Source organism: Stenella coeruleoalba, assembly GCF_951394435.1.
Source record: "Stenella coeruleoalba genome assembly, chromosome: X".
Lineage (NCBI taxonomy): Eukaryota > Metazoa > Chordata > Mammalia > Artiodactyla > Delphinidae > Stenella > Stenella coeruleoalba.
The window spans coordinates 45534383-45559885 of record NC_137152.1 but is presented as its reverse complement, the minus strand read 5'-3'; positions in this window follow the sequence as shown (position 1 = coordinate 45559885).

Genomic DNA, 25503 nt, shown 5'->3' with positions numbered 1-25503 from the left:
TTTAGGGTAGGATTAGTATTGATGAAGTCTTTTAGTTTTTGCTTGTCTGAGAAGTTCTCCTTCTATCCTAAATGATAGTCTTGCTGGGTAGAGTATCCTAGATTGCAGGTTTTCCCTTTTTAGAACTTTTAATATACCATTCCCATCCCTTCTGGCCTGCAAATTTCTGCAGAGAAATCTGCTGATGATAGCCTTATGGGGGTTCCTTTTTATACGACTGTTTTTCTCTTGCTGCCTTTAGAATTCTCTCTTGATCTTTAAATTTTGTCATTTTAATTATGATATGTGGGTCTGTTTGTGTTCATCTTTTATGGGAAACTACCATATGATCCAGCAATTCCACTCCTGGGTATATATCAAGAAAACAAAAGAATAATTCAAAAGATACATACACCTCAATATTCATAGCAGCAGTATTTACAATAGTCAAAGGTAAGAATGCAACCCAAGTGTGCATCAAAATATGAATGGATATATATATATATATATATATATATATATATATATATATATATATAAAGTGGAATATTACTCAACCATAGAAAAGAATTAAATCCTACCATTTGAAGGAATGGGGATGGATATACATAATATTATGCTTAGTGAAATGTCAGAAAGAGAAAGAAAAATATTGTATGATATCACTTATATGCGCAATCTAAAAAATAATACAAATGGATATATGTAGCAAAATGGACTCACAAATATAGAAAACAAGCTAGTGGTTATTGGTGGGGAGAGGGAAGGGGGAGGGTTACATTAGAGGTATAGGATTAAGAGATACAAACTACTATGTATAAAATAGATAAGCAACAAGGATATATTGTATAGCACAGGGAATTTATAGCCATTATCTTGTGATAAGTTTTAATAAAGTATAATCTGTAAAATACTAAATCATTATGCTGTACACCTAAAACTAATATAATATAATAAATCAAGTATATCTCAATTTTAAAAATGACCACTAAGAGTTAAGTCTGTGAAAATTAGTTAAGTCTGTGAAAACTAGACAATTACTACAACCACTTTATAAAAAATAGGTGCTATTATACTCGTTCACTCTCTCTTTTCTGCTCGCTTGTGACCTGGGACAGAGGACTGACCACCCCCTGACTCACTGTACCCCCATTTGGCAACTGTATGTAATAAACCTTGTGACTTTATTTCCTTTATGTGTGTGGAAACTGTACCTTGAATCAAAACATCCTCTGGGTTTTCACTTACTTAAAGTGGGAGCCGAGATGCTGGTGGTGCCAACTGCCAGCCCCTTGTGTGTGGCTTTGTACATTCTCATTCAGCAGGTCATAACCTGCATGATTTTTGTTGAGGTATATTGACATATAAATGTCAGCTGTGTGGGACTTCCCTGGTGGCACAGTGCTTAAGAATCCGCCTGCCAATGCAGGGGACATGGGTTCGATCCCTAGTCTGGGATGATCCCATATACCTTGGAGCAACTAAGCCCACGAACCACAACTACTGGGCCCACATACCACAACTACTGAAGCCCACATGCCTAGAGCCTGTTCTCCACAACAAGAGAAGCCACCACAATGAGAAGCCCATGAACCACAATGAAGAGTAGCCCCCATTCGTCGCAACTAGAGAAAACCCTTGCACAGCAACAAAGACCCAATGCAGCCAAAAGTAAATAAATAAAAAATAAAATAACTTTATTTAAAAAATTCAGTTGTGTAACATGATTTGTTTTATATATATATATATGATTACCACAATAAGTCTTGTTAACATCTGTGAACATATATAGTGACAAATTTTTTTCTTGTGATGAGGACATTTAAGATATACTATTTTAGCAACTTTCAAGTATGCAATACAGTACTATTGAATATAGTCACCATGTTGTACATTACATCCCCATGACTTCTTTATTTTATAATTAGAAGTCTGTACATTTGACCCCCTTCACAAATTTTGCCCATCCTCCTGCCTCTGGAAGCCAACAATATGTTCTCTGTATTGATGAGCTTGGTTTTTATTTGTTAATTCCAGATAAAAGTGAAAAATGAGATCATACGGTATTTGTCTTTCTCTGCCTGACTTATTTCACTTTGCATAATGCCCTCAAGGTCCATCCACATTGTCACAAATGGCAAAATTTCTTTCTTATGGCTGAATAGAATTCCTTTGTATATATGTAATGTCCATTGTCTAAATAATATCCAGCATATATATATCCCACACCTTCTTAATCCATTCATCTGTTGATAGATATCAGTTATTTCCATATCTTGGCTATTGAAAAAAATGTGATGAACAGGGGGCTGCATATATCTTTTTGGATTAGTGTTTTCATATTCTTTGGATAAATACCCAGAAGTGGAATAGCTGGATCATATCATAGTTCTATTCTTAATTTTTGTGGAGCCTCCATAGTGTTTTCCATAGAGGTAGCACTAATTTATTTTATCACCAATAGTGTACAAGGGTTGCCTTTCCTCCACATCCTCACCAACACTCATTTATTTCTTATCTTTTGGATTATAGCCATTCTAACTGGTGTGAGATGATATCTCATTGTGGTTTTGATTTGCATTTCCGTCATAATTAGAGATGTTGAGCATCTTTTTACATACCTGTTGGCCAACTGTATGTCCTTTATGGAAACATATCTATTCAGATTCTCTGCTCATTTTTTAATCAGAAATTGGATTGTTTTTTTGCTATTGAGTTGTAAGTTCTTTATATATTTTGGATATAAACTGCTTATCAGATATCTGATTTGCAAATATTTTCTCCCACTCAGTAGGTTGCCTTTTCATTTTATTGATGATTTTCTTCACTGTGCATAGCTTTTTAGTTTGATGTAGTCCTACTTGTCTATTACTGCTTTTGTTGCCTTTGCTTTTGGAGTCAGATACAAAACACCATTACCAAGACGTATGCCAAAGAGCTTACCACCTATAATTTCTTCTAAGAGGTTTATGGTTTCAGGTTTTACATTCTAGTCTTTAGTCCATTTTGATTTAATTTTTGTGTGTGGTGTAAGATAGTGGTCCAGTTTCATTCTTTTGCATGTGGCTGTCAATTTTTTTCTGACATCACTTATTGAAGAAACTGTTCTTTCCCCATTATATATTCTTGTCTCCTTTGTGGAAAATTACTTGAACATACGTATGTGGGTTTATTTTCTGGATTCTCTATTCTGTCCTATTGATCTATGTATATATTTTTATGCCAATACCATGCTGTTTTGATTACCATAGTTTTGTAATATAGATTGAAATCAGAAAGAATGATGGTGCCAGCTTTGTAGTTCTTTCTCAAGATTGCTGTGGTCATTCAGGGTCTTTTGCAGTTACATACAAATTTTAGGATGTTTTCTTCTATTTTGGGGAAAAATGCCATTAGAATTTTGATAGGGATTGCAATGAACATGTAGATTGCTCTGGATAGAATGGATATTTTAACAATATTGACTCTTCCAATCCATAAACATGAACTATCTTTCCATTTATTTGTGTCTTCTTCAATTTCTTTAGTCAATGACATAGTTTTCAGTGTACAGGTCTTTCCCTTTCTTGGTTAAATTTATTCCTAGGGTTTTTTTTGTTTGTTTGGCTGCAATTGTAAACAGGATTTTTTCTTAATTTCTTTTCTGATAGCTTGTTATTGTGTTCTGAAATGCAACATATTTCTGTATATTGAATATTTATTCTGAAACTTTACTGAATTTATTAATTCTAACAGTTTTTTTGGTGGAGTCTTCAGAGTCTCTATAGATAATATTATGTCATCTACAAAGTGTGACAGTTTTACTTCTTCCTTTCCAGAATAAATGCCTTTCATGTCATTCTCTTGCCTAACTGCTCTGATTAGGATTTCCAATACCATGTTGAATAAAAATGGTGAATGTGAGCATCCTTGACTTGTTCCTGATCTTAGAAAAAAAGATTTCAGTTTTTCACTGTTAAATACGATGATAACTGTGGACTTGTCATATATGGCCATTAGTATGAGATGTATGTTCTTGCTATACCTCACTTTGTTGAGAGTTTTTTTAAAATCATGAATGGATGTTGAATTTTGTCAAATGCTTTTTTTCTTCATCTATTAGGATCATCATATTATTTTATCCTTCATTTTGTTAGTTTTGTGTACCACGTTGATTCATTTGCTAATTTAGAACCATTCTTGTATCCCTGGCAAAAATCCCACTTGATCATGGTGTATGATCCTTTTAATGTATTGTTGAATTCAGTTTGTTAACATTTTGTTGAACATTTTTGTGTCTTTGTTCATTAGGGGTATTGGCTGTAATTTTCTCTTCTTGTGATGTCCTTGTATCATGGTAATGCTTGCATGGAAAAATTACTTAGGAAGTATTCTTTCCTCTTGTTTTTTGAAAAACCTTGAGAAAGATTGGCATAAATCCTTCTTTGGAATTTGGTAGAATTCACCTTTGAAACCATCTGGTCCTGGATTTTTCTTTGTTAGGAGGTTTCTGGTTACTGATTCAATCTCCTTACTAGTAAATGGGCTATTCAGATGTTTTTATTTCATGATTCAGTCTCAGAAGATTGCATATTTCTAAGATTTTACCCATTTTTTTCAAGATTGTCCAATTTGTTGGAGTATAATTATCTATAATAGTCTCTCACTATTCATTGTAGTTATGTGGCATCAATTGTAATATACCCTCTTTCATTTTTTATATTATTTACTTGAGACCTCTCTCTGTCTTTTCTTGCCGAGTCTAGCTAAAGGGGCATCAAATTTGTTTATCTTTTCGAAGAAACAGAACTTAGTTTTATTGATTTTTCTATTGTTTTTAGTTTCTATTTTATTTATTTCTGCTCTCGTCTTTATTATTTCCTTCATTTTACTACCTTTGGGCATTGTTTCCTTTTCTTCTTTTTACAGTTCCTTGAGGTGTAAAGGTAGGTTGCTTATTTGAGATTTCTTTGTTTCTTGAAGTAGGCATTTGTTGTTTTAACTTTCTTCTTACACAGGTTTTGTTGTATCTCATAATTTTGGTATGTTGAATTTCCACTTTGATTTGGCTCAAGGTATTTATTGATCTCTCTTTTGATTTATTGATAGACCAATTTTGGTTTAGTAGCATGTGATTGTCTCCACATATTTGTGAAATTTGAAGCTTTCTTTCTATAATTGATTTCTAGCTTTATGCCATTGTGGCCGGAAAAGATGCTTGATATGAATTCAATCTTAGTAAATATATTAAGAATTGTTTTATGGTCTAACAGAAAATATATCCTGAAGAATGTTGCATGTGAACTTGAAAATAAGGTGTATTATGCTGCTTTTGGATGGAATGTTCTTTATATATATGTTCAGTACCCCTGGTCTAACCTGTCATTTAAGGGCAATATTTTCTTATTGATTTTCTGTCTCGATGATACATCCATTGATGTAAGTTGGCATTAAAGTACCCTACTATAATTGCATTCCTGTCAGTTTCTCCCTATAGGTCTGTTAATATTTGCTTTCTATATTTAGATTCTTCTAAGTTGGGTGCATAAATATTTACAAATTATATGTCCTTTTGTTACATTGACCTTTGTCATGATATAATGACTTTCTTGGCTTTTTATAACAGCCTTTGGCTTAAATTTAATTTTCTATTCCATATATATATATATATATAAAGCTACCCCATCTTTCTTTGATATCTACTTGCATGGAATATATTTTTCCTTCTTTTTCAGTCTGTGGGTATTCTTATATTTAAAGTGGGTCTCTTGTAAGCAACATATAGATGGGTCTTATGTTTTTTATTTTACTGTATTTTGTTCTGTGACTTTACTTTTTTTACATCTTTATTGGAGTATAATTGCTTTAAAATGTTGTGTTAGTTTCTGCTGTACAAAAAAGTGAATCGGCTATATGAATACAGATATCAGTATATCTTCTCTCTCTTGAGCTTCCCTTCCACACCTCCTATCTCACCCCTCTAGGTCATGACAAAGCACTGAGCTGATCTCCCTGTGCTATGCAGCAGCTTCTCACTAGCTATCTTTTTTACATTTGGTACTGTATATATATCAATGCGACACTCTCAATTCGGCCCAGCCTCCTCTTCCCCTCTGTGTCCTCACGTCCATTGCTAGATTCCATATATATGCGTTACCATACAGTATTTGTTTTTCATTTTCTGACTTACTTCACTCTGTATGATAGACTCTAGGTCCATCCATCTTATTACAAATAACTCAATTTTGTTCCTTTCTATAGCAGAGTAATATTCCATTGTATATATGTGCCACATCTTCTTTATCCATTTATCTCTCAATGAACATTTAGGTTGCTTCCATGTCTGGGCTAAAATAAATAGTGTTGTAATGAACATTGTGGTACATGTCTCTTTTTGAATTGTGGTTTTCTCAGTGTATATGCACAGTAGTGGGATTGCTGGGTAGCTCTATTTTTGTTTTTTTAAGGAACCTCCACACTGTTTTCCATAGTGGCTGTATCAATTTACATCCCCATCAACACTGTAAGAGGGTTTCCTTTTCTCCGCAACCACTCCAGCATTTACTGCATAGAGCTTTTTTGATTATGGTCATTCCAACTGGTGTGAGGTGATACCTCATTGTACTTTTCATTGCATTTCTCTAATGATTAGTGATGCTGAGCATTCCTTCATGTGTTTGTTGGCTGTCTGTATATCTCCTTTGGAGAAATGTCTATTTAGGTCTTCTGCCCATTTTGCACTGGGTTGTTTGTTTTTTAATATTGAGCTGCATGAGCTGCTTGTAAATTTTAGAGATTAGTCCTTTCTCAGGTGCTTCATTTGCAAATATTTTCTACCATTCTGAGGTTTTTCTTTTCGTGTTGTTTATGGTTTCCCATAGGTTTTGGGTCGTTTTGTTTTCATTGTCATTTGTTTCTAGATATTTTTTGATTTCCATTTTGATTTATTTAGTGATCTCTTGGTTATTAAGTATTGTTTAGCCTCTATGTGTTTGTATTTTTTACAGATTTTGTCCTGAAATTTACATCGAGTCTGATAGCATTGCTGTCAGAAAAGATACTTGACATGATTTCAATTTTCTTATATTTACCAAGGCTTGATTTGTGACCCAACATATGATCTATCCTGGAGAATGTTTCATGAGCACTTGAGAAGAAAGTGTATTCTGTTGTTTTTGGATGGAATGTCCTATAAATATCAATTAAGTCCATCTTTTTTAATGTGTCATTTAAAGCTTGTGTTTCCTTATTTATTTTCATTTTGGATGATCTGTTCACTGGTGAAAGTGGGGTGTTAAAGTCCCCTAGTGCAATTGTGTTACTCTCGATTTCCCCTTTTATGGTTCTTACCATTTGCCGTAGGTATTGAGGTGCTCTTATGTTGGGTCCATAAATATTTACAGTTGTATCTTCTTCTTGGATTGATCCCTTGATCATTATGTAGTGTTCCTCTTTGTCTCTTGGAACAGTGTTTGTTTTAAAGTCTGTTTTCTCTGATATGAGATTTGCTACTCCAGTTTTCTTTTGATTTCCATTTGCATGGAATATCTTTTTCCATCCCATCACTTTTAGTCTGTATGTTTCCCAAGTCAGAAGTGGGTCTCCTGTAGACAGCTTATATATGGGTCTTATCTTTGTATCCATTCAGCCAGTGTATATCTTTTTGTTGGAGCATTTAATCCATTTACATGTAAGGTAATTATCAATATGTCTTTTCCTATTACCATTTTCTTAATTGTTTTGGGTTCATTATTGTAGGTCTTTTCCTTCTCTTGTGTTTCCAACCTAGAGACATTCCTTTAACATATGTTGTAAAGGTGGTTTCGTAGGCTGAATTTTCCTAGCTTTTGCCTGTCTGTAAAGGTTTTAATTTCTCCATCGAATCTGAATGAGTTCCTTGCTGGGTAGAGTCATCTTGGTTTAGGTTTTTCCATTTTATCACTTTAAATATCTCCTGCCACTCCCTTCTGGCTTGCAGAATTTCTGCTAAAACATCAACTGTTAACCTGATGGGCATTCCCTTGTATATTATTTATTGTATTTTCTTAGCTGCTTTTAATAGTTTACCATTGTATTAATTTTTGATAGTTTGATTAATACGTGTCTTGGCATATTTCTCCTTAGATTTATCCTGTATTGGACTCGCTTCACTTCCTGTACTTGATTAAATATTTCCTTTCTTTTATTAGAGAATTTTTCAACTGTAATCTCTTCAAATGTTTTCTCAGTCACTTTATTTTTCTCTTCTTCTTCTGGGATCCCTGTAATTTGAATATTGGTGCATTTAATGTCTTCCCAGAGGTCTCTGAGACTGTCCTCAGTTCTTCTCATTCTTTTTTCTTTATTCTGCTCTGCAGTAGTTATTTCCACTCTTTTATCCTCCAGGTCACTTCTCCGAATTTCTGTCTCAGTTATTATGCTATTTATTCCTTCTAGAGAATTTTTAATTTTGTTTATTGTGTTGTTCATCATTGTTTGTTTGGTCTTTAGCTCTTCTAGGTCCTTGTTAAACGTTTCTTGTATTTCTTTATTCTATACAGAAAAGTTTGGATCAACTTTACTATCATTACTCTGAATTCTATTTCAGGTAGACTGTCTATTTCCTCTTCATTTTTTTGTCCTGGTGGGTGTTAAACTTGTTCCTTCATCTGCTATCTATCTGTCTTCTCATTTTGCTTAACTTATTCTGTTTGGGGTTTCCATTTTGCAGGCTGCAGGTTCATAGTTCCTGTTGTTTTTGGTGCCTGCCCCCAGTAGCTACTTTTAGTTCTTTAGGTTTTGTAGGCTTCTTGGTGGAAGGGACTAGTGCCTTGTTCTGGTTGATGAGGCTGGATCTTGTCTTACTGTTGGGCAGTTCCACATCCGTTAGTGTGTTTTGGGGTTTCTTTTGCTTTATTTTGATTTTAGGCAGCCTCTCTGCTAATGGGTGGGTTTGTGTTCCTGTCTTGGTAGTTGTTTGGCCTAGGGTGTCCAGCACTGTAGCTTGCTGGTCTTTGAGTATATGTGTGTCTTAGCATTGAGTTGGACATCTCTGTGATAGCTTTTTCAGTTTGATTTTATGTGGAGATGGGAGGTCTTTGGTGGACCAATGTCCTGTTCTCATCTTTCCCACCTCAGAGGCAGAGGCCTGACACCCCACCAGAGCACAAAGACCCTGTCAGCCACACAGCTGAGAAGAATCGGGTGAAAAAAAAGAAAAGAAAAAATAAAGTTATTAAAGTAAAAAAATAATTTTTAAATATAAAAAAATTTAAAAGTAATGAAAAATAAAATAAGAAAGGAAGAAAGAAAGAAAGAAAGAAAAAGAAAAAAGGGAGCAACCAAACCAAAAAACAAATCCACCAATGATAATAGGTGCTAAAAACTATACTAAAAATACAATAAATAAACAAATAAATAAATAAATAAAGCAGACAGAACCGTAGGTAAAATTGTTAAGGCAAAATTAAAGAAAAATCACACAAAGAAGCATACACATACACACTCACAAAAAGAGAAAAAGGAAAAATATATATATCTTTGTTCCCAAAGTCCACTGCCTCAGTTTTGGGATTATTCGTTGCCTATTCAGGTATTACAGAGATACAGGTACATCAAGTTGATTGTGGAGATTTAATCTTCTGCTCCTGAGGCTCCTGGGAGAAATTTCCCTTTCTCTTCTTTGTTTGCACAGCTCTTGGGCTTCAGCTTTTGATTTGACCCTGCCTCTGGGTATAGGTTGCCTGAGGCCATCCATTCTTCACTCAGACAGGACGGGGTTAAAGGAGCAGCTGATTAGGGACTCTGGCTCACTCAGGCCAGGAGAGGGAGCGATACAGAATGCAGGGTGAACCCGTGGTGGCAAAGGCCATCATGATATTGCAACAGCCTGAGGTGCACTGTGTGTTCTTCCAGGGAAGTTGTCCCTGGATCACAGGACACTTGCAGTGGCGGGATACACAGGCTCTTGGGAGGGGAGGTGTGAATAGTGACCTGTGCTTGCACACAGGCTTCTTGTTGGCTGCAATAGCAGCCTTAGCATTTCATGCCTGTCTCTGGTGTCTGCTATGATAGCTGCAGCTCGCGCCCATCTCTGGACCTCAGTTAGGCTATGCCTGAATCCCCTGTCCTTGCACACCCTAAAACAATGGTCTCTTTCCTCTTAGGCAGTTCCAGACATTTTCCCATACTCCATCTCAGCTAGGTGTGGTGAACTAGCCAACTTCAGGCTGTGTTCATGAAGCTAACCTCAGTCCTCTCCCTGGGTTCTGAACTCTGAAGCCTGAGCCAAAGCTCCCAGCCCTAACCCACCCCAGCGGGTGAGCAGACAATGCTCTTTGGCTGTTGAGTCCTGGTCGGCATGATTCTCTGTGCAGGAACATCTCTGCTTTGCCCTCTAAATGCATATTGTTGCCCTCTCCTCTGTAGCTCCAAAGGTTCCTGCCGCCACTCCAACACTCCAGCAGTGAAGGGGCTTCCTAGTGAGTGGAAACATTTCCTTCTTCACAGCTCCCTCCCTGAGGTGCAGGTCCTGTCCCTATTAATTTGTCTCTGTTTCATCTCTTTTCTCTTGCCCTACCCAGGTACATGGGGAGTTTCTTGCTTTTGGGGAAGTCTGAGGTATTCTGCCAGCGTTCAGTACTTGTTCTGTAGGAGTTGTTCCACGTGTTGATGTATGTCTGATGTATTTGTGAGGAGGAAGGTAATCTCCATGTCTTACTCTTCCACCATTTTTTTTGTTTCTTTTTAAACATGTTTATTGGAGTATAATTGCGTTACATCATTGTGTTAGTTTCTGTTTTATAACAAAGTGAATCAGTTATATGTATACAAATATCCCCTTATCTTCTCCCTCTTGTGTCTTCCTAACACCATCCATATCCCACCCCTCTAGGTGGTCACAAAGCACAGAGCTGTTCTCTCTGTGGTATACGGCTGCTTCTCATTAGCTATCTATTTTACATTTGGTAGTGTATATAAGTCCGTGTCATTCTCTCACTTTGTCCCAACTTACCCTTCCTCCACCCATATCCTCAAGTCCATTCTCTACGTCTGTGTCTTTATTCCTGTCATGTCCTTAGGTTCTTCATAACCTTTTTTTTCTTTAGATTCCATATATATATGTTAGCATACAGTATTTGTTTTTCTCTTTCTGACTTACTTCACTCTGTATGACAGACACTAGTTCCATCCACCTCACTACAAATAACTCAATTTTGTTTCTTTTATGGCTGAGTAATATTCCATTGTATATATGTGCCACAATTTCTTTATCCATTCATCTGTTGATGGACAAGTAGGTTGCTTCCATGTACTGGCTATTATAAATAAAGCTGCAGTGAACATTGTGATACATGACTCTTTTGAATTATGGTTTTCTGAGGGTATATGTCCAGTAGTGGGATTGCTGGGTCGTATGGCAGTATTATTTTTAGTTTTTATGGAAGCTCCAAACTGTTCTCCATAGTGGCTTTATCAACTTACATTCCGACCAACAGTGCAAGAGGGTTCCCTTTTCTCCACACCCTCTCCATCATTTATTGTTTGTAGATTTTTTGATGATATCCATTCTGACCGGTGTGAGATGTTATCTCATTGTAGTTTTGATTTGCATTTCCCTAATGATTACTGATGTTGAGCATTCTTTCATGTGTTTTTTGGCTGCTGTATGTCTTCTTTGGAGAAATGTCTATTTAGGTCTTCTATTTTTGGATTGGGTTGTTTGTTTTCTTGATACGGAGCTGCATGGGCTGCTTGTAAATTATGGGGATTAGTCCTTTGTCAGTTGCTTCATTTGCAAATATTTTCTCCCATTCTGAGGGTTTTCTTTTCGTGTTGTTTATGGTTTCCTTTGCTGTGCAAAAGCTTTTGAGGTTCTTTAGGTCCCATTTGTTTATTTTTGCTTTTATTTCCATTTCTCTAGGAGGTGGGTCAAAAAGGATATTGCTGTGCTTTATATCATACAGTGTTCTGTCGATGTTTTCCTCTAAGAGTGTGATAGTGTCTGGCCTTACATTTAGGCCTTTAATCCATTTTGAGTTTATTTTTATATATGGTGTTAGGGAGTATTCTAATTTCATTATTTTTAACATGTAGCTGTCCAGTTTTCCATCACCACTTACTGAAGAGGCTAACTTTTCTCCATTGTATAGTCCTGCCTCTTTTATCAAAGATAAGGTGACCATATGTGCGTGAGTTTATCTCTGGGCTTCTATCCTGTTCCACAGATCTATATTTCTGTTTTTGTGCCAGCTCCATACTGTCTGGATTACTGTAACTTTGTAGTTTAGTCTGAAGTCCAGGAGCCTGATTCCTCAGATCCGTTTTTCTTTCTCAAGATTCCTTTGGCTATACAGGGTCTTTTTTTTTTTTTAAACATTTTTATTGCAGTATAATTGCTTTACAATGGTGTGTTAGTTTCTGCTTTATAACAAAGTGAATCAGTTATACATATACATATGTCCCCATATCTCTTTCCTCTTGCATCTCCCTCCGTCCCTCCCTCCCTATCCCACCCCTCTAGGTGATCACAAAGCACCAACTTCGTCTCCATGTGCTATGCAGATGCTTCCCACTAGCTATCAATTTTACGTTTGGTAGTGTATATATGTTCATGCCACTCTCTCACTTTGTCCCAGGTTACCTTTCCCCCTCCTCGTATCCTCAAGTCCATTCTCCAGTAGGTCTGCATCTTTTTTCCCATCTTGGCCCTAGGTTCTTCTGACCATATTTTTTTCTTATTTTTAGATTTCATATATATGTGTTAACATACACTATTTGTTTTTCTCTTTCTGAGTTACTTCACTCTGTATGACAGTCTCTAGGTCCATCTACCTCACTACAAATAACTCAGTTTTGTTCCTTTATGGCTGAGTAATATTCCATTGTACATATGTGCCACATCTTCTTTATTCATTCTTCTGTTGATGGACACTTGGGTTGCTTCCATGTCCTGGCTATTGTAAATAGAGCAGCAATAAACATTTTGGTATATGACTCTTTTGAATTATGTTTTTCTCAGTGTATATGCCCAGTAGTGGGATTTCTGGGTCGTATGGTAGTTTTATTTTTAGTTTTTTAGGGAACCTCCATACTGTTTTCCATAGCGGCTGTAACAATTTACATTCCCACCAACAGTGCAAGAGTGTTCCCTTTTCTCCACACCCTCTCTAGCATTTATTGTTTGTAGATTTTTTGATGATGGCCATTCTGACCGGTGTGAGATGTTATCTCATTGTAGTTCTGATTTGCATTTCTCTAATGATTAATGATGTTGAGCATTCTTTCATGTGTTTGTTGGTAAACTATACAGGGTCTTTTGTTTTCCCATAACAAATTGTGAAATTTTTTGTTCTAGTTCTGTGAAAAATGCCAGTGGTAGTTTGATAGGGATTGCATTGAATCTGTAGATTACTTTAGGTAGTAGAGTCATTTTCACAATGTTGATTCTTCCAATCCAAGAACATGGTATATCTCTCCATCTGTTTGTATCATCTTTAATTTCTTTCATCAGTGTCTTATAGTTTTCTGCATACAGGTCTCTTTTCTCCTTAACTAGGTTTAATCTTAGGTATTTTATTCTTTTTGTTGCAATGGTAAATCGAGTGTTTCCTTAATTTCTCTTTCAGATTTTTCATTATTATTGTATAGGAATGCAAGAGATTTCTGTGCATTAATTTTGTATCTTGCTACTTTATCAAATTCATTGATTAGCTCTAGTAGTTTCCTTGTCTTCAAACAGTGACAGCTTTATTTCTTCTTTTCTGGTTTGGATTGCTTTTATTTCCTTTTCTTCTCTGATTGCTGAGGCTAAAACTTCCAAATCTATGTTGAATAATAGTGGTGAGTGTAGGCAACTTTGCCTCGTTCCTGATCTCATTGGACATGGTTTCAGTTTTTCACCATTGAGAATGCTGTTGGCTGTGGGTTTGTCATATATCAACTTTATTATGTTGAGTTAAGTTCTCTCTATGCCTACTTTCTGGCAGGTTTTTATCATAATTGGAGGTTGAATTTTGTCAAAAGTTTTTTTTCCCATGTATTGAGTTAATCATATGACTTTTATCCTTCAATTTGTTAATATGGTGTATCATATTCATTGATTTGTGTATACTGAAGAAACCTTACATTGCTGAGATAAACACCATTTGATCATGGTGTATGATGTTTTTAATGTGCCGTGTGGACTATGGACTGTGTTTGCTAGTATTTTGCAGAGGATTTTTGCATATATATTCAACAGTGTTATTGGTCTGTAGTTTTCTTTTTTTGTGACAACTTTGTTTTTGGTATGAGGGTGATAGTGGCCTTGTAGAATGAGTTTGGAACTGTTTCTCTGGTGTATTTTGGTAGAGTTTGAGAAGGATAGGTGTTAGCTCTTCCTAAATGTTTGATAGAATTCGCCTGTGAAGCCATCTGGTCCTGGGCTTTTGTGTGTTGGAAGAGTTTTAATCACAGTCTCAATTTCAGTGCTTGTGATTGGTCTGTTTAGATTTTCTATTTCCTCCTGGTTCAGTCTTGGAAGGTTGTGCTTTACTAAGAATTTTTCCAGTTCTTCCAGGTTGCCCTTTTTTTTTTGGCATATAGTTGCTTTTAGAAATCTCTCATGATCCTTTGTATTCCTGATATGTCAGTTATTACTTCTCCTTTTTCATTTCTAATTCTATTGATTTGAGTCTTCCCCCATGTTTTCTTGATGAGTCTGGCTAATGATTTATCAATTTTGTTCTTCTTCTGAAAGAACCAGCTTCTCATTTTATTGATCTTTACTATTGTTTCCTTCATTTCTTTTCATTTATTTCTGAGCTGATATTTATGATTTCTTTTGTTCTGCTAACTTTGGGGGGTTTTTGTTCTTCTTTCTCTAATTGCTTTAGGTGCAAGGTTAGGTTGTTTATTCGAGATGTTTCCTGTTTCTTAAGGTAGGCTTGTATTGCTATACACTTCCCTCTTGGAACTTCTACTGCTGCACCCCATAGGTTTTGGGTCACCATGTTTTCATTGTCATTTGTTTCCAGGTATTTTTTGATTTCCTCTTTGATTTCCTCAATGATTTGTTGGTTATTTAATAGTGTATTGTTTAGCCTCCATGTGTTTGTACTTTTTACAGATTTTTTTCCTGTAATTGATAGCAAGTCTGACAGCAATGAGATCAGAAAAGGTACTTGATACATTTTCAATTTCTTAAATTTACCAAGGCTTGATTTTTGACCCAAGATATGACTTACCCTGGAAAATGTTCCATAAGCCCTTAAGAAGAGGTGTATTGTGTTGTTTTTGGATGGAATGTCTGATAAATATCAATTAAGTCCATGTTGTTTAATGTATTATTTAAAACTTGTGTTTCTTTATTTATTTTAATTTTGGAATAGCTGTCCATTGGTGAAAGTTGGGTGTTAAAGTTCCCTACTATTATTGTGCTATGGTCGATTTTCCCTTTTATGGCTGTTAGCATTTGCCTTATATATTGTGGTGCTCCTATTTTGGGTGCAGAAATATTTACAATTGTTTTGTCTTCGCCTTCGATGGATCCCTTGATCATTATGTAGTGTCCTTTTCTGTCTTTTGTAATAGTCTTTTTTTAAAGTCTATTTTTTCTGATATGAGAATTGCTAGTCCAGTTTTCTTTTGATTTCCATTTGCATGGAATATCTTTTTCCAACCCCTCACTTTCAGTCTGTCTGTGTCCTTAGGTCTGAAGCAGGTCTCTTGTACATAGCATATATACGGATATTTTTTTGTATCCATTCAGCCCGTCTATGTTTTTGGTTGGAGCATTTAATCCATTTATATTTAAGGTAATTATCACTATGTATGTTCCTAGTATCATGTTCTTAATTGTTTTGGGTTTGTTAATGTAGGTCTTCTCCTTCTCTTATGTTTCCTGCCTAGGGAAGTTCCCTTAGCATTTACTGAAAAGCTGGTTTGGTGGTGCTGAATTTTCTCAGCTTTTACTTGTATGTAAAGATTTTATTTTCTCCATCGAATATGAATGATTTCCTTGCTGCGTAATCCTGGTTGTAGGTTTTCTTTTCACCACCTTAAGTATGTCCTGCCACTCCCTCTGGCTTGCAGAGTTTCTGCTGAATGATCAGCTGTTAACATTATGGGGATGCCCTTGTATGTTTTGTTGTTTTTCCCTTGCTGCTTTTAATAATTTTTCTATTTAATTTTTGACAGTTTGATTAATATGTGTCTTGGCATGTTTCTCCTTAGATTTATACTGTATGGGGTTCATTGTGCTTCCTGGACTTGACTATTTCCTTTCCCATATTAGGGACATTTTCTTTTTTTTTTTTTAAACATCTTTATTGAGGTATAATTGCTTTACAATGGTGTGTTAGTTTCTGCTTTATAACAAAGTGAATCAGTTATACATATACATATGTTCCCATAACTCTTTCCTCATGCGTCTCCCTCCCTCTCACCCTCCGTATCCCACCCCTCCAGGCAGTCACAAAGCACCGAGCCGATATCCCTGTGCCATGCAGCTGCTTCCTACTTGCTATCTACCTTACGTTTGTTAGTGTGTATATGTCCATGACTCCCTCTCGCCCTGTCACAGCTCACCCTTACCCCTCCCCATATCCTCAAGGCTATCCCCATATCCTCCAGTAGGTCTCTGTCTTTATTCCTGTCTTACCCCTAGGTTCTTCATGACATTTTTTTCTTAAATTCCATATATATGTGTTAGCATATGGTATTTGTCTTTTTCTTTCTGACTTACTTCACTCTGTATGACGGACTCTAGGTCTATCCACCTCATTACAAATAGCTCAATTTCGTTTCTTTTCATGGCTGAGTACTATTCCATTGTATATATGTGCCACATCTTCTTTATCCATTCATCCGATGATGGGCACTTAGGTTTTTTCCATCTCTGGGCTATCGTAAACAGAGCTGCAATGAACATTTTGGTACATGACTCTTTTTGAATTTTGATTTTCTCAGGGTATATGCCCAGTAGTGGGATTGATGGGTCATATGGTAGTTCTATTTGTAGTTTTTTAAGGAAACTCCATACTGTTCTCCATAGTGGCTGAACCAATTCACATTCCCACCAGCAGTGCAAGAGTGCTCCCTTTTCTCCACACCCTCTCCAGCATTTATTGTTTCTAGATTTTTTGATGATGGCTATTCTGACTGGTGTGAGATGATACCTCATGGTAGTTTTGATTTGCATTTCTCTAATGATTAATGATGTTGAGCATTCTTTCATGTGTTTGTTGGCAGTCTGTATATCTTCTTTGGAGAAATGTCTATTTAGGTCTTCTGCCCATTTTTGGATTGGGTTGTTTGTTTTTTTGTTATTGAGCTGCATGAGCTGCTTGTAAATATTGGAGATGAATCATTTGTCAGTTGCTTCATTTACAAATATTTTCTCCTATTCTGAGGGTTGTCTTGTGGTCTTGTTTATGGTTTCCTTTGCTGTGCAAAAGCTTTGAAGTTTCATTAGGTCCCATCTGTTTATTTTTGTTTTTATTTCCATTACTCTAGGAGGTGGGTCAGAAAGGATCTTGCTGTGATTTATGTCATAGAGTGTTTTGCCTATGTTTTCCTGTAATAGTTTGATAGTTTCTGGTCTTACATTAAGGTCTTTAATCCATTTTTTTAACAGCTTTATTGGGGTATAATTGCTTTACAATGGTGTGTTAGTTTCTGCTTTATAACAAAGTGAATCAGTTATACATATACATATGTTCCCATGTCTCTTCCCTCTTGGGTCTCCCTCCCTCCCACCCTCCCTATCCCACCTCTCCAGGCTGTCACAAAGCACCAAGCCAATATCCCTGTGCCATGCGGCTGCTTCCAACCAGCTATCTACCTTACTACGTTTGTTAGTGTGTATATGTCCATGACTCTCTCTTGCCCTGTCACAGCTCACCCTTCCCCCTCCCCATAACCTCAAGTCCGTTCTCTAGGAGGTCTGCATCTTTATTCCTGCCTTACCCCTAGGTTCTTCATGACATTTTTTTCTTAAATTCCATATATATGTGTTAGCATACGGTATTTGTCTTTTTCTTTCTGACTTACTTCACTCTGTATGACAGACTGTAGGTCTATCCACCTCATTACAAATAGCTCAATTTCGTTTCTTTTTATGGCTGAGTAATATTCCATTGTATATATGTGCCACATCTTCTTTATCCATTCATCCGATGATGGGCACTTAGGTTGTTTCCATCTCCGGGCTATTGTAAATAGAGCTGCAATGAACATTTTGGTACATGACTCTTTTTGAATTTCGGTTTTCTCAGGGTATATGCCCAGTAGTGGGATTGCTGGGTCATATGGTAGTTCTATTTGTAGCTTTTTAAGGAACCTCCTTACTGTTCTCCATAGTGGCTGAACCAATTCACATTCCCACCAGCAGTGCAAGAGTGTTCCCTTTTCTCCACACCCTCCCCAGCATTTATTGTTTCTAGATTTTTTGATGATGGCCATTCTGACTGGTGTGAGATGATATCTCATTGTAGTTTTCATTTGCATTTCTCTAATGATTAATGATGTTGAGCATTCTTTCATGTGTTTGTTGGCAGTCTGTATATCTTCTTTGGAGAAATGTCTGTTTAGGGCTTCTGCCCATTTTTGGATTGGGTTGTTTGTTTTTTTGTTATTGAGCTGCATGAGCTGCTTGTAAATATTGGAGATGAATCATTTGTCAGTTCCTTCATTTACAAATATTTTCTCCCATTCTGAGTGTTGTCTTGTGGTCTTGTTTATGGTTTCCTTTGCTGTGCAAAAGCTTTGAAGTTTCATTAGGTCCCACCTGTTTATTTTTATTTCCATTACTCTAGGAGGTGGGTCAGAAAGGATCTTGCTGTGATTTATGTCATAGAGTGTTTTGCCTATGTTTTCCTGTAACAGTTTGATAGTTTCTGGCCTTACATTAAGGTCTTTAATCCATTTTGAGCTTATTTTTGTGTATGGTGTTAAGGAGTGATCTAATCTCATACTTTAACATGTACCTGTCCAGTTTTCCCAGCACCACTTATTGAAGAGGCTGTCCTTTCTCCACTGTACATTCCTGCCTCCTTTATCAAAGATAAGGTGTCCATATGTGCGTGGGTTTATCTCTGGGCTTTCTATCCTGTTCCATTGATCTATCTTTCTGTTTTTGTGCCAGTATCATACTGTCTTGATTACTGTAGCTTTGTAGTATAGTCTGAAGTCAGGGAGCCTGATTCCTCCAGCTCCTTTTTTCGTTCTCAAGATTGCTTTGGCTATTCGGGGTCTTTTGTGTTTCCATATAAATTGTGAAATTTTTTGTTCTACCTCTGTGAAAAATGCCAGTGGTAGTTTGATAGGGATTGCATTGAATCTATAGATTGCTTTGGGTAGTAGAGTCATTTTCACAATGTTGATTCTTCCAATCCAAGAACATGGTATATCTCTCCATCTATTTGTATCATCTTTAATTTTTTTCATCAGTGTCATAATTTTCTGCATACAGGTCTTTTGTCTCCTTAGGTAGGTTTATTCATAGATATTTTATTCTTTTTGTTGCAGTGGTAAATGGGAGTGTTTTCTTGATTTCACTTTCAGATTTTTCATCATTAGTATATAGGAATGCCAGAGATTTCTGTTCATTAATTTTGTATCCTGCTACTTTACCAAATTCATTGATTAGCTCTAGTAGTTTTCTGGTAGCATCTTTAGGATTCTCTATGTATAGTATCATGTCATCTGCAAACAGTGACAGCTTTACTTCTTTTCTGATTTGGATTCCTTGTATTTCCTTTTCTTCTCTGATTGCTGTGGCTAAAACTTCCAAAATTATGTTGAATAAGAGTGGTGAGAGTGGGCAACCTTGTCTTGTTCCTGATCTTAGTGGAAATGCTTTCAGTTTTTCACCATTGAGGATGATGTTGGATGTGGGCTTCTCATATATGGCCTTTATGATGTTGAGGAAAGTTCCTGCTATGCCTACTTTCTGCAGGGTTTTTATCATAAATGGGTGTTCAATTTTGTCAAAAGCTTTGTCTGCATCTATTGACATGATCATATGGTTTTTCTCCTTCAATTTGTTAATATGGTTTATGACATTGATAGATATGCATATATTGAAGAATCCTTGTATTCCTGGAATAAACCCCACTTGATCATGGTGTATGACCCTTTTAATGTGCTATTGGATTCTGTTTCCTAGTATTTTGTTCAGGATTTTTGCATCTATGTTCATCAGTGATATTGGCTTGTAGTTTTCTTTCTTTGTGACATCCTTGCCTGGTTTTGGTATCAAGGTGATGGTGGCCTTGTAGCAGGAATTTGGGAGTGTTCCTCCCTCTGCTATATTCTGGAAGAGTTGGAGAAGGATAGGTGTTAGCTCTTCTCTAAATGTTTGATAGAATTCGCCTGTGAAGCCATCTGGTCCTGGGCTTTTGTTTGTTGGAAGAGTTTTAATCACAGTCTCAATTTCAGTGCTTGTGATTTGTCTGTTCATATTTTCTATTTCTTCCTGGTTGAGTCTTGGCAGGTTGTGCATTTCTAAGAATTTGTCCATTTCTTCCAGGTTGTCCATTTTTTTGGCATAGAGTTGCTTGTAGTAATCTCTCATGATCATTTTTATTTCTGCAGTGTCAGTTGTTAGTTCTCCTTTTTTTCATTTCTAATTCGATTAATTTGAGTCTTCTCTCTTTCTTTCTTGATGAGTCTGGCTAGCGGTTTATCTAATTTGTTTATCTTCTCAAAGAACCAGCTTTTAGTTTTATTGATCTTTGCTATTGTTTCCTTCATTTCTTTTTTATTTATTTCTGATCTGATTTTCATGATTTCTTTCCTCTGCTAGCTTTGGGTTTTTTTTTTTTCTTCTTTCTCTAATTGCTTGAGATGCAAGATTAGGTTGCATATTCGAGATGTTTCCTACTTCTTAAGGTGGGCTTGTACTGCTATAATCTTCCCCCTGAGAAGAACTGCTTTTGCTGCAGCCCATACGTTTTGGGTCACTGTGTCTCCATTGGCATTTGTCTCTAGGTATTTTTTAAATTCCTCTTTGATTTCTTCAGTGATCACTTCATTATTAAGTAGTGTATTGTTTAGCCTCCATGTGTTTGTATTTTTTACAGATCTTTTCCTGTAATTGATATCTAGTCTCATGGCGTTGTGGTCGGAAAAGATACTTGATACAATTTCAATTTTCTTAAATTTACCAAGGCTTGATTTGTGGCCCAAATATGATCTATCCTGGAGAATGTTCCATCAGCACTTGAGAAAATGTGTATTCTGTTGTTTTTGGATGGAATGTCCTATAAACATCAATTAAGTCCATCTTATTTAATGTATCAGTTAAAGTTTGTGTTTCCTTATTTATTTTCATTTTGGATGATCTGTCCATGGGTGAAAGTGGGGTGTTAAAGTCCCCTACTATGAATGTGTTACTGTCGATTTCCCCTTTTATGGCTGTTAGTATTTGCGTTATGTATTGTGGTGCTCCTATGTTGGGTGAAAAATATTTAGAATTGTTATATCTTCTTCTTGGATCGGTCCCTTGATCATTATGTAGTGTTCTTCTTTTCTAATAGTCCTTGTTTTAAAGTCTATTTTGTCTGATATGAGAATTGCTACTCCAGCTTTCTTTTGGTTTCCATTTGCATGGAATATCTTTTTCCATACCCTTACTTTCAGGCTGTATGTCTCTCTAGGTCTGAAGTGTGTCTCCTGTCGACAGCATATATAAAGGTATTGTTTTTGTATCCATTCAGCCAATCTGTGTATTTTGGTGGGAGCATTTAGTGCACTTACATTTAAGGTAATTATCGATATGTATGTTCCTATTTCCATTTTCTAAATTGTTTTGGGTTCGTTATTGTAGGTCTTTTCCTTCTCTTGTGTTTCTTGCCTAGAGAAGTTCCTTTAGCATTTGTTGTAAAGCTGGTTTGGTGGTGCTGAACTCTCTCAGCTTTTGCTTGTCTGTAAATGTTTTAATTTCTCCATCAATTCTGAATGAGATCCTTGCTGGGTAGAGTAGTCTTGGTTGCAGGTTTTTCTCCTTCATCACTTTCAGTGTTTCCTGCCTCTCCCTTCTGGCTTGTAGGGTTTCTGCTGAGAGATCAGCTGTTAACCTTATGGGGATTCCCTTGTGTGTTATTCGTTGTTTTTCCCTTGCTACTTTTAATATGTTTTCTTTGTATTTAATATTTGACAGTTTGATTAATATGTGTCTTGGCGTATTTCTTCTTGGATTTATCCTGTATGGGACTCTCTGTGCTTCCTGGACTTGATTAACTATTTCCTTTCCTATATTAGGGAAGTTTTCAACTATAATCTCTTCAAATATTTTCTCAGTCCCTTTTATTCTCTTCTTCATCTAGAACCCCTATAATTCTAATGTTGGTGTGTTTAATGTTGTCCCAGAGGTCTCTGAGACTGTCCTCAGTTCTTTTCATTCTTTTTTCTTTATTCTGCACTGCAGTAGTTATTTCCACTATTTTATCTTCCAGATTACTTATCCGTTTTTCTGCCTCAGTTATTCTGCTATTGATCCCATCTAGAGTACTTTTAATTTCATTTATTGTGTTGTTCATCGTTGCTTGTTTCATCTTTATTTCTTCTAGGTCCTTGTTAACTGTTTCTTGCAATTTGTCCATTCTATTTCCAAGATTTTGGATCATCCTTATTATCATTATTCTGAATTCTTTTTCAGGTAGACTGCCTATTTCCTCTTCATTTGTTAGGTCTGGTGCATTTTTATCTTGCTCCTTTATCTGCTGTGTGTTTTTCTGTCTTCTCATTTTGTTTATCTTACTGTGTTTGGGGTCTCCTTTTTGCAGACTGCAGGTTTGTAGTTCCTGCTGTTTTTGATGTCTGTATCCAGTGGCTAAGGTTGGTTCAGTGGGTTGTGTAGGCTTCCTGCTGGAGGGGACTAGTGCCTGTGTTGTGGTGGATGAGACTGGATCTTTTCTCTCTAGTGGGCAGGTTCACGTCTGGTGGTGTGTTTTGTGTTGTCTGTGGCCTTATTATGATTTTAGTCAGCCTCTCTGCTAATGGGTTGGGCTGTGTTTCTGTTTTGCTAGTTGTTTGGCATAGGTTGTCCAGCACTGTGGCTTGCTGGTCGTTGAGTGAAGCTGGGTGCTGGTGTTAAGATGGAGGTCTCTGGGAGATTTTCACCGTTTGATATTATGTGGAGCTTGGAGTCTCTTGTTGACCAGTGTCCTAAAGTTGGCTCTCCCACCTCAGAGGCCGAGCCCTGACTCCTGGCTGGAGCACCAAGAGCCTTTCATCCACACGGCTCCTCAATTTGGGATGATTCGTTGTCTATTCATATATTCCATAGATGCAGGGTACATCAAGTTGATTGTGGAGCTTTAATCCGCTGTTTCTGAGGCTACTGGGAGAGATTTCCCTTTCTCTTATTTGTTCTCACAGCTCACAGGGGCTCAGCTTTGGATTTGGCCCTGCCTCTGCATGTAGGTCGCTGGAGGGCGTCTGTTTTTTGCTCAGACAGGACGGGGTTAAAGGAGCCGCTGATTTGGGGGCTCTGGCGCACTCAGGCTGGGGGGAGGAATGGGCACTGTGTGCAGGGCGGGCCTGCGGTGGCAGAGGCTGGCGTGATGTTGCACCAGCCTGAGGCCTGCCATGCATTCTCCCCTGGAAGTTGTCCCTGGATCCCGGGAACCTGGCAGTGGTGGGCTGCACAGGCTCCGCGGAAGAGGGGTGTGGATAGTGACCTGTGCTTGCACACAGGCCCCTTGGTGGTGGCAGCAGCAGCCTTAGCGTCTCCTGCCCGTCTCTGGGGTCCGCGCTTTTAGCCACGGCTCGCGCCCGTCTCTGGGGTTCGCTCTTTTAGCCGCGGCCTGCACCTGTCTTTGGAGTTCCTTTAAGCAGCGCTCTTAAACCCCTCTCCTCACGCTCCAGGAAACAAAGAGGGAAGAAAAAGTCTCTTGCCTCTTCGGCAGGTGCAGACTTTTCCCTGGACTCCCTCCCGGCTAGCCGTGGTGAACTAACCCCTTCAGGCTATGTTCAAGCCGCCATCCCCAGTCCTCTCCCTCCGCTCATACCGAAACCCGAGCCTCAGCTTGCAGCCCTGCCCACCCTGGCGGGTGAGCGGACAAGCTTCTCAGGCTGGTGAGTGCCAGTCGGCACCAATCCTCTGTGCGGGAATCTCCCCATTTTGCCCTCCGCAACCCCTGTTGCTGTACACTCCTCCGCAGCTCCGAAGCTCCCCCCTCCGCCTCCCGCAGTCTCTGCCTGCGAAGGGGCTTCCTAGTGTGTGGAAACTTTTCCTCCTTCACAGCTCCCTCCCACTGGTGCAGGTGCCGTCCCTATACTTTTGTCTCTGTGTTTTCTTTTGCCCTACCCAGGTACGTGGGGAGTTTCTTGCCTTTTGGGAGGTCTGAGGTCTTCTGCCAACCTTCAGTAGGTGTTCTGTAGGAGTTGTTCCACATGTAGATGTATTTCTCGTGTATCTGTGGGGAGGAAGGTGATCTCCGTGTGTTACTCTTCCGCCATCTTCAAGGACCCCCTGGGACATTTTCAACTATAATCTCTTCGAATACTTTCTCTGTTCCTTTCTTTTTCTCTTCTTCTTCTGGGCCCCTATATTTCGAATGTTCGTGCATTTATTGTTGTCTCAGAAGTCTCTGAGACTGTCCTCAATTCTTTTCATTCCTTTTTCCTTATTCTGTTCTGCAGTCGTTATTTCCACTATTTTATCTTACAGGTTGTTTATCCGTTCTTCTGCCTCAGTTATTCTGCTATTGATTCCTTCTAGATAATTTTAAATTTCATTTATTGTGTTGTTCATCATTGTTTGTTTGCTCTTTAGTTCTTCTAGATCCTTGTTAAATGTTTCTTGTATTTTCTCTATTCTATTTCCATGATTTTGGATCATCTCTACTATCATTTCTCTGAAATATTTTTTAGGTAGACTGCCTATTTCCTCTTCATTTATTTAGTCTGGTATTTTTCTAACTTGCTCCTTCATGTGATGTGCATTTCACTGTCTTATCATTTTGCTAAATTTACTGTGTTTGGAGTCTCCTTTTCACAGGCTGCAGGTTTGTATTTCCTGTTGTTACTGTTGTCTGCCCCCAGTGGCTCAGGTTGGTTCAGTGGGTTGTGTAGGCTTTCTGGTGAAGGGGACTAGTGCCTGTGTTCTGGTGGATTGAGGCTGGATTTTTTCTTCCTGGTGGGCAGGTCTATGTCCAGTGGTGTGTTTTGGGTGTCTGGGGCCTTATTATGACTTTAGGCAGCCTTTCTGCTAATGGGTAGGGTTGTGCTCCTGTCTTGCTTGTTGTTTGGCATAGGGTGTCCAGCCCTGGAGCTTGCTCATCATTGAGTGGAGCCTGGTCTTAGCATTCAGATGGAGGTTTCTGGGAAGCTTTTGCCATCTGATATTAGGTGTAGCCAGGAACTCTCTTGTGGACCAATGTCCTGATCTCGGCTGTCCCACCTCAGATGCACAGGCCTGACACCTGGCAGGAAGACCAAAACCTGGTCAACCACATGGCTCAGAAGAAAAGGGAGGAAAAAAAGAAAGAAAGATAGATAAATAAAATAAAGTTATTAAAATAAAGTATATATTAAATATAAAAAACTCAAAAGTAATAAAGAAAAAAAAGAAAAAGA